At 35.8% G+C, this 12,665-nt stretch overlaps 1 long non-coding RNA gene across 1 annotated transcript in view; it reads left to right on the forward strand.

The window, feature by feature from the left end:
- Positions 1-2,191: 2,191 nt before the first annotated feature.
- LOC104854991 overlaps positions 2,192-12,665 on the forward strand; it is a 125,325-nt gene continuing 114,851 nt past the window's right edge. Inside the window, exons 1-2 of the long non-coding RNA XR_778276.1 lie at positions 2,192-2,467; positions 12,443-12,493. This is a non-coding gene — a long non-coding RNA (uncharacterized LOC104854991). The remainder of the gene's footprint in view (positions 2,468-12,442; positions 12,494-12,665) is intronic.

The following is a 12,665-nucleotide window of genomic DNA, read 5'->3' on the forward strand; positions in this document are numbered from 1 at the left end:
ACTGGCGGGAGGTGGGGTCTGGGGAAGCGCGTCCTCCGACTTTCGCTATTGTGCACGGCCCCGAGTGGCGCGGTGTCGCCTGGTAACTGGCAGCGGCCGGGCTCTCACAAATCCGGACTCTCCAAAGCTTCCTGAGCCAATTTGCAATTGCCCGAGGAAAGCGGTCGCCGGAGACCAGAGCGCTCAGGCCGGCCGGGGCTGAAAGAGTTGGAATCCTGGGACCCGTCGGCTCTTTCTTTCTCCCGCCTCTCGGGGTTGCTTGCGGGGAGGTGGCTGCGCTGCAGCCGCCCCCTTGGCGCCCTTTCCAAAATCTTGGTGGCCCGAGGTTTGTACCCTCCCGACAAAGAACGCGAGGGGACCTGGTTGCCGGGTGTTCTCTGGGATCTTTAAATGCCGAGAGGCGGCAGCCAGAGGTGGCCTGGAGAAGGGGCTGCAGGGAAACCTAGGCCCCCGCGGGACAGAGTTAACTCGCTCAGCCAGGGGCGCGTTGGAAGGAGTGTCCGAGAGCCTGCACGGTAGCTAGGGTCACTTCCTCGCCAGGCGCCCCGTCTCCCTTTTGCTCCCGGATCCCAGCCTCTAGAGCTGCGGATATGAAAATGTTCTTCCCGGGACGAGTGGTTAGGGGCTGGGAGGGGACGGTCAAGGGGCGCCGCGGACCCCGCGGAGTGGAAGGTTTTGTCTGCGGATGCAACCAATTAAGCGTGCAACCGGCTCTTGCAGAGCTGTGCGCAGCGCCCAGGGCGGGGGTTTTGTTCGCTGAAATTTCCAAGGCTAGGCGGGCAGGGCTGGAGCGGACAGGACTATTGAGAACATGTAAACTACACTTCCTTGGTTTTTAAAACTTCTCTTTCATTCCGTTCCCTTAAATCGCTTCCCTCTTGGCAAATGGATCAAATAACCCTATGATCCCAAAGCCAGAGGAGGGCAAGGTGAGGAAATTCAACGTTTGCTTGCTTGTACATTTCAGAAAAAACAGAGAGAGGGTTGTATCTTTCTGAATCTATCAAAGGAAACCAGCCAATCTAGAGACCTCTGAGTTTTCCCGCTCTGCGCAAGCCACACTTCTCACCACGTTTGGATCCTGTTTTACACCTCCCAGGAAGACTCTGTCCTACCCCTCTTGTTTCCAACTCTAACTCCTCTAATTGCATCTTCCCATTTAAAGAAAAAAAAAAAAAACTAAAAGAAAACTCAACGGGCTCTGGAGGTGATTGGAGGTCTTACCTTTGAATTAAGACAGAGTTCACAAAGAAAGAAAAATGTGACTTCGATGTATTTGCTCAGGGTGTGCCCACTGGCGCTAGTATCCACGGAAGCTTGGAAGGAACCTTCCCCAGATTCTCTCAATAAGATGCGAATTTTCATTGAGAACTGTAATGCATTTTAATTAGTCTTATTTAACTAATGAATCTGAATGAAATATGAATAGATGATTCACAAGGTAAATATTTAGGATCTGGAATATTAATCATCGCATTTTCTTAACCACTTGGGTATTTATTGCTTGGCATAGGAGCCATTTAAAGTTCTGCTAAACCTAGTGACTGTTTCAACTTCTCCTTCCCCAATACTTCAGTCCTCTTCACGTTTTCCTCCTTTTAGTTTTCTCCACGCCGTCCTCGTAAGCTTTCTCAAAAGAAAGTTTTTAAGAAAACAAGTTTATTTTTATAAAAAGATATTTAAATTTTGACTGGAGACCATGCCTGCCTCTCAGAAAGGAAGTGGAGAATTGAAGCAATTATCTAGATAATTCAAGCAAAACCTCCCACCTCAGATTTACCATAATTATTTGGAAATTTTAGAAGGAATAGAGTTAATTTGAGCTGAAGAACTTGGATAATCGCTCCAATATTTAACCCAATGTGTCGATTGCATCCTAATCGACCTAGAATGCAGGTATGCACAGAAGATTAAAAGCCACCTCTAAGGTGGGAAATTGTTGGAATAGCTGCAGTGCTGAAATATCTATGGCTAGCTTCATATTTCTGCTGTTTGAAATGCCAGTATAATGGACAGTAATATTCACCTAAACTGCTTATTATTTCTATGAATTGACGAATGCTCACCCTTCTAGATTTTATACCTTAAAATAAATTATTTTCTTCCTAAAACGTGTAATCTTTTCAGGCTTCCCCACCCTTTTAAGTAAGAGATAGAACCTAGTTTTCATATGCAAAATAGTTTCCACTTGAAACCTTGGATTCAAAGTATAGTTATTTCCTCTTTCTGTAAACTTTGCACCATCATCATTTATTCTTGAACTGAATGTGTTCCAAGAGCTCTGTTGAGCAGCACATGCAGAAAATACAGTTTAAGAGTCAGAGTCAATTTCTTTCACACGGTCTTGCCACAACAGCATCTTTTTTCCCCCCACAATTAGGAGCCAACCAGTGAGCCCTCTCCTAAGAGACCCAGGGGAAGACCCAAAGGCAGCAAAAACAAGAGTCCCTCTAAAGCAGCTCAAAAGGTGAGAATTCTCAAGTCAATCTCTCCTAACTGCATCAATGACTTTAGGAACCACCCTGTGCTTTTTCCCATGCTAAATCCACACTTAAGGATTTGTCCTAGGTGGATAACCCATGACACGTTTTCTACATTGGACATTAGATGGGCATTAATCTTTTTCTTTTCTTTCTTTCTTTTTTTTTTTTTTTTTTATTTGCAAGTACAAGCTGAACATAAAAGGTTCATGGAGATACTTACAGTGTTTTTTTAAACAAACACCAAATAATATGAACCTTAATTAGGGGTGGCGGGATGAGGAGGGAAGGGGTAGGGGGTGATGGGGTAGGAGTGGAGAATGATACAATTAAAATTTGCATGAATTGTGAAATACTTAAATCAAAACTATAGATTCTCCCTGTTGGTGAAGTTCTGCAATTTCCTCTGAAAAGTAATAGAGATGAATTTACTTTGCGCTTATTTAGATGACTACTGTAAGTCTAGTCCCCCTATTAAAAGTACTTTCTGAAGTGGATGACAATTAGAAGTAAATCCAATTATATGGATAATGCAAAATTTCATGAATTTTACAACTTTAAGTGTGATGATAAAGTTTGTTTTATAATAAACCTGCAATGTATTCTACCATAATCTCAAGAAAGCTTGTCATGTGTTATGCTCTGAATTGGACAATGATAAATTTTTAAAACAAAGTATTTGACTCACTTATATTTTGGGGCAGAATAGAAGCCAGTCAAGTTTGATATTCAGTATTTTTCTTAATAAAATTTAAATTGCAGTTTATGATAACTTTGTCTTGGTTGTATTTGAATTAGCAGAGAAGAAATATCTCAGGATAAATGCAAGTACAGCAAAATGAAGGTGAACATAAAAGTCACTATTTTTGGCTTTATAACTAAATTAAAATAGGTTACATTTTATTTGTAGGTTTGTGTAGTAGTTCAGAACAAAGATTAAAACATCAGAAGTAGACTTATGATGCATATTTTCAACAGATTTGAATATACCATATACAAAAGATCATGTTAAAAAGGACAATATGCTCAACTTTGGGGGATTACTGTTTTATATTGTGTGTTTCTCTGTGATTGTGGGTGCTAACCTTGTTATATGTGATGGTTTTCAGTGTTTTGAACTACCATAGCAACTAATAGTACATAGAAAGTTATTTGGGAAGTAATTATGAGTTTTATCTGTTTTAACAGTCTTGAATAGAATTGAAGGAGGAGATTTCTCATAAATTTAAATTTAGCTGTTTCATAGGAGTTAGGATTCACATGTAATCAAATTTTACAGTAGCTCTAAGTATCCTTGTTTAAAAAATGACAATACATGATCTGATACTCAATGTGAACACCACTTACTCCATTTTACCTGGTTTATACCTTAACTGAAGAGCTATTTATGCCAAGAAGTTAGATTCTGTGTTGTATAAGTATGGAATTTACCTTAATTTTCCTCTTGGGACATGGCAAAGAAATTTCTTAGTAGGTAGCTAACAAACATTTAAGCTATATAATATCTCCCAGGAAGAAATCCTTAAAGCTCAACATAGGTAAATTATTTAAAATTTAATACAAAACAGGAAAATGAACTATCTTCCAGATTTTACTCCATTACATGTATTTGAAGTAGATAGAAATGTTTCCATCACCTCTTCATTTTTAAAAGTTTACCAATAACAGCATCTTTACAGACAAAAGGAAAGCTGACACTTATGCCTAATTTACTACCCAAAGCAAAATAACCAAAAGTTGACCTATTCCCAGGTAAGCTTTGTTTTATTTTCAATGACTTCAGTAATAAACATTTTCAAATGACCATACCAGGCCATTCACATTTTCTGATAAATCTTCCTGTATATACATATATTAGTACAATTTGCAAAACACAAATAGGGTTTCTTTTCCTAAAGAAGTCCTTCAGAAGTATCTGAAATCTTTCACTCTTTCAAACGCAATTATTTCATATAATTTTGTTACAAAATTGCTTCTGATAAAATTGAAAATACATTTCCCATAATGCAATTGTTATTTTTCTTCAGTTTTATAAATCACACTTCATTTGCAGAATATAATACTTTTCAAAATAATAAATGACATTGATGAATTGTTTATGGCTTATATAGACTTCAGATGTTTTCATTTTCAAATCAGTATTTCAAATCAGAATAATTGAGCATTATTCTACCTTATATAAACATGATTATCAAACATAACTTTGTTATTCAAATACATATACTGTATTCTAACAAAACATATGTTTGTTAAGTTTCGAAATGCAAATCTTTTTAGAAAAATTTATATTGTTCATTATACACTACAAGAAAAAAATACCTTGTTAGACTGACCAGAGAAGATATGAATCTTCTGTGATTAACTGGGCATTTTTCTGCACACTGAGGCTCATCACAATGAAAAATACATTATAAAAACTGGTAAGTATGTGAGAGAAAATAACTCCAAAGTGAGAGGAGATGCATTGTACACTGAATCCTGATGATGCTGTGTGTTTCTTGCTGCTTGCAGTTTCTTTACTTGCAAAGTTTGCATTCAGATCCAGCAACTGGCCTTGGGGCATTTGAAAACAAAACTGCTTGTTAGAAAATTAACAGTGTGAGACCTGACAGTGCATGAAGAATATTGTAAGACCAAGTGAAGGTCTATTAAATTAACCATCACTTTAATTTCAGGCCACATTCAATAGAAGAAAATGGATTTACATGACATGTAAAACAAACAAGTTCATAAAAACACAATTTTTATGTTATTACTTATGGAAGAGATCATTATTCTTTAGTCTGCTTATATTCCATTAAAACTCATTTCCATGCATGAACCATTGTGTGGGAATTATGTAGTCAATCCTGATAACTTGAGTCTAAGTGCTTAAACTTTGTTCCTGAGCCAGTTTTATATTGTTATCTTGATAAAAGAAGAGCAGAAGTTAATGTTTTCCTAAATAAATAATTTGAGTGAGAAGGAAAGTTTTAACCCTTTTGTTTGTTTTTAAATTTGAGATGTCTCTTAATTTCCTTTTTTGTTTTTTGTTTTCCTCTCATGATTGCACTAGATTTCTCATCTTTGGAGAGAAGAAAGATATCCCCTCTTTTATGTTTTGTAGTGCTTTTTTAATGAGAGGATTGTCACTGATCCTTCTGTTTAAAGTCACAAGTCAAATTTATGTTTAGGCTTCAAAACAGTTCTCTCAAGTGCTTCTAAAAGTATTTTTCTGAAGTTGAGTTAAATTTTAATAGAAGGAAAATGACTATTAAAAAAGATCTCTGGTGTGAGGTAGCCTTACTTTGTAGTGTTATGGATTCGCTTGACTTTCCCTTTGACTTTAGATGCAGTGGCCAGAACTAGAAAGTAAAGTACAGATTGAAAATATCATCCAGGTAAAATATGTGTACTTCAAATAATGTGTTTGGAGTAAACACTTGATTTTCTTTTTCAATTTACAATGAAAAAGAAGTCCTGATGTTAAATGGGCGCTATAAAGAAGGATCATTAGCACATCTAGAAAAGTGATTGACTTTTCATAAATTATTACTAACATCAATTACAGATATTTTAGGGAGAGATAATGTGGGTTTTACTCATCACTGCTTCTGAGTTCTAATTCTTAGAGCTGCATGAGAATAGAATTTTCTTTAGAATATATTAGGACCATTGAAGAGTTACCAAAGGCATCACTAGTTATATGTAAGTCAGAGAAAGATGACCTATTCCAGTCTTTGGTTTCTACAGCTGTAGTAGGAGTTAGCTTGATTTTTCTGTTTTAATGGACAGGTAAGTTCCTTCATGGGATTCAGAGCCTTGTGTGAGTGTATGTAAATGAATTCAGGCATATAGAATTTACTAGTTTATTGTTTCCAGTATGTTAGTAGTTTAAGCTGGCTTACCTAAATTGACTCACTTATTTATGTATTTATTTGCTTCACTTTGCCAGGAAAACAAAGTCTTTTTATCAATAAACTTCATTTGGCAATGCCTTGGAATCATCATAGATCGTATTCCAAATATGGGAGATTCAAATACATTTGAGTTATTTTACATAGTAACTTGATGTCAGGGGACCCATAGTTAGAATCCTCTGGAAAGTATCATCCTTCTGAGCCCTTTCATCAAAAGCTCCTCATTATTTTGGCTGACCTACATCCCTGGCTCATTTTTATCTCAGTTCTCAACAGATCATTTTCCTAAAGAGTTTGAATATACCAAATTGTATTCTATTGCATTCCAGTTCTTTCTTCTTCAGAATAGATGGATATTATAAAAAAACAGTTTATACCAGTTAAATCCTGTGAATAGGTCTTGTTCTATTAGCTAACTTTGTGTAGTTTCTAAAGCCCACTTTAGAAATGTATAGCTTGGCACAAGGCTGGAAACTGAATTTCCAAGTCCTAGATGCTGCAGTTTTAAATTAAGAATCTACAGTTATATTCTGCCAATCATGAAGAAAAAATGAATGGAAAATTGTTTATATCTTAGGTTATTACTTGATTTTACATTGCACCAATGCACTGAACAATTTTGAGTAGCGTTTCCTGTCTGATTTGGTGGGGAGTAGTGTAGTCATTCTCTTTAGGTTGTGTAGGAGACAGTTTTTTTCAGAAGGTAACACTTGTGAACTCTTGAATCACTGCTACTAATTATACATAAAGGGAAGATTTAAAGGAGGATCATCTCCAACTTTGAAAATGGTAACTTTTCACAGGTTGTGTAGGAGACAGTTTTTTCAGAAGGTAACACTTGTGAACTCTTGAATCACTGCTATTAATTATACATAAAGGGAAGATTTAAAGGAGGATCATCTCCAACTTTGAAAATGGTAACTTTTCATGCCATTTTGGTCTGAGTTTTAAGTTAGTGTTTGTACATGTGAAGACAGGCATGAGCGACATAAAGATGTGGAAGGTGACAGTAAGGGCTTCCTCAGGTCACATAAGCATGAGCCACAGTGGATAATGGAATTTCTGAAAAATGTACTGCGAGAACAAATTATAACTGCCTTTTAAGATTAAAAATGGTGGAATTAATAATTGGGGAACTCAGAGCTGGCCTGTCAGAAAGGTGAAATGAGAATTTGCACAGTGATTAGTCCAGTTAATTTTTATATCAATGCACATTGTTTTATGTACTGTTTATATTTTTAAGGGTAATGGAAAGAAATAAAATGTGATTTTCTAGACTTTGGTTAGTCAGTTTCATGTACATTTAGGTCCAAGCAGATCTTAGTCTTAAAAAAAAAAGAAAAACAACAAAACAAAGCATATATGCAGATATTTTTCTAACTTTTTTTTTCTGTGCAAATGTACTGATTAATACGGAGTGGAGGATTTCTGGCTTTCTTGTGTCATCTATCATATATGAGCATTTAGAATTGCAAAACATTAATAGCTATCTAAATTTGACCCTGAAGTTAGACTTGAATTATTCTTTTGGTTCCCAATCACTATTCTTGTCTATATCTTTATAAGAATCTTGAAAATATTTTACTTTCAACTGTTCATTTTTACCTTAGAAGGCTTTCTTTTGCTTTTTAAGTTTGTCATGACAGTTTTATGGCATATGAGAATGTCTCCCCAAAGAACAAACCTTTTACTGCCTTAACATCAGATTGGGTCTTGGTTCTACTACTTATGAGTATAGGCAGGTCACTTAATTTCCCATGAAATGAAAAACAGGGGAAGTAAATGGTTGCCTAATTTATGTAAAATTATGCTCAGAAAATCACTGGGGAGACTTACAGAATTGGTAGATGTTCGGCCGGGCGTGGTGGCGCACACCTGTAATCCCAGCCCTTGGGAGGCTGAGGCAGGAGGATTGCTGCAAGTTTGAGACTGGCCTGGGCTACATAGTGAGTTCCAGGTCAGCCTCAACTACATAGTGAAACCCTGAAACCCTGTCTCAAAAAAACAAAAAAACAAAAAAATAAAGAATTGTTAAATATTCTTTTTAAGGGTAGCATTGTAAACTAGGAGACAAGAAATTATATTTGAGTACCTAACAAATGTCATAGCTAATACGCACTACACACACACACACACACACACACACACACATATTAATCCTTATATTAGTTATTGTGATCTTTATTTCAGAAATGAGCAAAATGGGTTTCAGAGTTAATAAACTGACATGTTTAACATTCAACTCAATTAAATGATGACACATCATTTTGAATTCAACTCTAATTCTAAGGCTTATCCCATTTCTACAACCATGTACTGCCAAGTATTTTATAAAGGATTTCTGCATGATAGATTTCTATTATGTTGTGTGACCTGAGATACAGATTGCAAATTGAGTTTTGAGAAACTTTGGGAGAGCCCCTTAAACCACACTTCTATGAATTTGTGGATTACAGCAGCCCAGAAGTTTTCTTGTATGTTAAATGAGAAAGCTATAAAAAATGAATTATAAAATTTTACTAAATTCTTAAATTTTGATAACAAAAATAAAACACATAAACACCAGAAGCTCTCCCTTTCCCTTCCCCTCTCTCTTCCCTTCCCTCCTTTCCTCTCTTCTCTTCTTTATTACTTCTTTCCTTCCTTCCCTCCATAGATATGCAGTGAACACCTCTTGCAAACCAGGCACTAAGGTTAAGTGTTGTTTTTGATTTCAAGAGAGATATTTGTTAGCTGAATTTCTTTTCTCAATTTTTCAAAAAATGTGGAGTACATTGAGAGCCCAGTGAACTAGAACTTCTTAAAGAAATAAATATATTTCTGGGTTTAACATCCCTCCTCATTCTCAGGAACTTGCTTCTAAATATATTATAAAATCAAGTATACAGTTTGAATTTTAAAAATAAAATAAAATGCAAATGAAAAGAAGTAAGAAAGAAATAACACTTTTACCAAGACATGATAGTTGTGAATACTACTATAACAGTGCTGGTAACTGAAATTTTAGTTGCTTTGTTTCTCCTTTTTCCCCCGCAGTGTAACCAACAATACTTAGAGCTAGTTATGTGTCACTTATTGGTTAGTAGTATAGAACCAAATTCTATCCAGGCAAAAGAAAACTAAATATACTTTCCTACAATTTTGCATATGTTGACATATTAAGACAAAACAAGTCTACTAAATGCTTTATCTTCATTGAAAAACAATATCTTGCAAAGCATTAAATACAGAAAAAACAACGTTAAAGTCAGTATTTTCCAATATGTAAAAATCTTGAATCTCTTAGGTTACAAACTAAAATTTTAACTTGCAGCCTTTGAGGAGTTTGATTAGAATGATTAAATGATGTGGGTTTTTAAAAACAATTGAAAACCTCCCAGATTGAAGCCACACAGCACAGCTAATGTGTTTCTTCTAGATGTAGTCTCAGAAGAGGGTTTCAGTTTACATGTAACTCTGGCCTTTGTGACCAAGGAGCAAGTTTGCTTTTGACAAATCTGATATTTTGCCCCTTAGTTAATGGTATGAATTTTATTTCTCAATAGGCTTTTTGTAAATCAGATGCTCATTTAAAAGTCGTCTTACTTGCAGGTCTTTCTTTGAGAGATTTGTTTCCTCTGACTTTGAAATACAGAGAAACCTTTTTAAAATAAATGTCTTCGATAGATTTTGGATACACCCAGATCACATCATGGCCCTGAAACTTAACAACTTTAAGGAAAAGCCTGGCAGGACACCTTTAGCATTAAAGTCAACTGCCACCTCCCCCAGCCGCGCACCTACTGCCTCCATTTCCATTTGAATTAAAAAGGATTTCTACCTCCCATGTTTGTGTAACTTACAACTTACTCCTGGGTAAAGCATGCAATCTTACAGTGGCTCCCAAAGATTAAATCAGAGGCTGTATCTCTTTTAGGGAATTTTGTACTCTCATAACTTACCACGCAGGAGCCAAAGGGTTTTTTAAAAACTTTCTTCTATAGGTCATGGATGTAGTGGAATATTTACTTTGGCTGAACCATCTGTGAGATTGGACTAACCTAGAGGAGAGCTTTCCCTTTAAGGGTTGCATCTTGTTAGGAATGAAAGAATGTTTATGAGCTCTTCAGTGAGGGCAGGCATTTCCAGATACCTTGATGTCACCTCATAGAAGGCATTGCCTCCATTTTAGAGATAAAATCAAATTAAGGCTTTTGGGGACTTGCCCAAAGTCATAAAGCTAAAATGGCAGAGTGGAGATTTGAAGTAAGCTTTCTGAAGTAGAATATGTTCCTCTCAGGAGGCCTCCTTCCCTCCATGAGAAAACACTCTAAAAGGCAGTGTGGCTTAATGAGCACTCCTGGCTTTCATTTAATTTAATTCATGCTCCCTATGACTGAAGGTAAGGTGATGCCCCTAACCCTGATAATAAATGATTCCTTTGTGGAGACATTCAAAAGTAATAAACAACAATTCAGAGAGCCCCAACTTAACAGAGCTCCTTGATTTCCTTCTGCTTTAGAAAATTAGCTGATACACTGACAGTTTGTTTCCAAATATGTTCTCTGGTATCATATACTCGTGTGTGCTAACGGCAGATGAGGGCATTGTTGAGCATTTAGGAGCACGCAGTCTGCCATGTCAGCAAGAATTGAGTTCAGGCCTCAGGTCTGCCACTTACTGGCTTAGCCTTGGACAAGTTATTCATCTAACCTATCTAAGACTCAATTGCTCATTTAAAAAATAAGAGAAATAATAATACCCATTTTATAAGGCTTCTGGATAGATTAAAGTAGCACATGTGAGTGATTTAGCCCAGTGCCAGGGGTTATTTTAAATTCACAATAAATGTAAGCTAACCTTAATCACAGAGTTTGGTTTAATTCATGTATCTGCTAGATAGTAATGCCAGATATTTATCTATCCATCTGCCTGCCTATCTTTTATGTATATTTGTGTATATGTATTTTTATTAGATTAAAGAGAGAAAGGAAAGTTTCATTTAGTAGTGTACACTATAATTTATATCTCATTGGCTATTAATGTAGGTAACAAAAGTAAAATGCAAAACAAGATAGCCTTGGAATGACTCTCACACCCAGAACAGTGTGTGCTGTTTTCTTTGTACTGAGAAGATAGATAGGAAGCATTGTGTGTGTGTGTGTGTTGATGTGTTGGTGTACTGATGTGCTTGGAATTGGAGTAGAAGTGACAGAAGTGGGGAAAAGGTTAGTTACTTTGCAAATTGTGTTGAAAGTTTGATTCAAAAAGAGAGGAAAAAAAAACAACTATGCCGGGAAAAAAAAATCTGTGAAGTAAAACAATTACACAAATGCTTAAGATAGTTGGGAATACATTCATGTCATGTTTGTGTTGACTGTGAAATTATTGTTAATATGAATTTTTAAATAATCATTATTTTTAGGCAGCCATATTCTTCATTTTAGGGACAAACCCTGATGATTTTTACCAGCCTTTTACTTCTCTGCTTAAATTAACTGATTGACAAGTGATGGTTTTTGGCAAGAAACAGGAAATAAACCATGTAGAAATGGGCCGATGTTTATTATTTTGAATTAGAATGCTTACATATTCTTTTTCACATTTAGACTTGCTTTTCACTAGCAGTATAGGAGATGTGTTTTGTAAATTTAAATCAATACATCTGTAGTAATTTCTATAACTTTAGTTGTGACGTGTAATGAAAATAATTTATGTATTTTTCTAAAATGCTTATGTATGGAATTATAAGATGTGGGACTATTTCTTTTACCGTGAACAGAAAAAAATAAAAGAAAATCAATTTTACAAAGAATTTTAATGTATTTCAGAATAGATCACTCCAATGATCTATTGATGTTGAGGGGTTGCGTAGGTGCCTCTTTACCTCATGCAATGAAAAATGAAGACGTTACTAAAAAAATGGAGGAGATAATGAACCTTAAAGGCGAAAAACATTGCAAAAAGCATCTAGATACCTAATCTGCAATACAGAACATTCTTACTTGAAACATATCCCTTGGCACAGCACTTATAAATAATGTCAGGTAGGAAGCTATGTAACTTCCCTTCTTCATTTTGCAGAAAGCAGAAGCCATTGGAGAAAAACGGCCAAGAGGCAGACCTAGGAAATGGGTGAGTGATAAGACATAATTTCTGTTCTTTTAGTAAAGAAAAAATTCTGTTTTCTAAAAAATAAAACTATGAAAAGTATTAGTTTTACTTCAAGGATTACATGAATTATTAACTTCCAGTTTGATGAATCTTCAAAAATGTGAGAGGTTATCACCGCTTATCATTAGGCTCC

This window comes from Fukomys damarensis, unplaced genomic scaffold, assembly GCF_012274545.1.
Source record: "Fukomys damarensis isolate Sample0158 unplaced genomic scaffold, DMR_v1.0_HiC HiC_scaffold_15, whole genome shotgun sequence".
NCBI classification, from domain to species: Eukaryota; Metazoa; Chordata; class Mammalia; order Rodentia; family Bathyergidae; genus Fukomys; species Fukomys damarensis.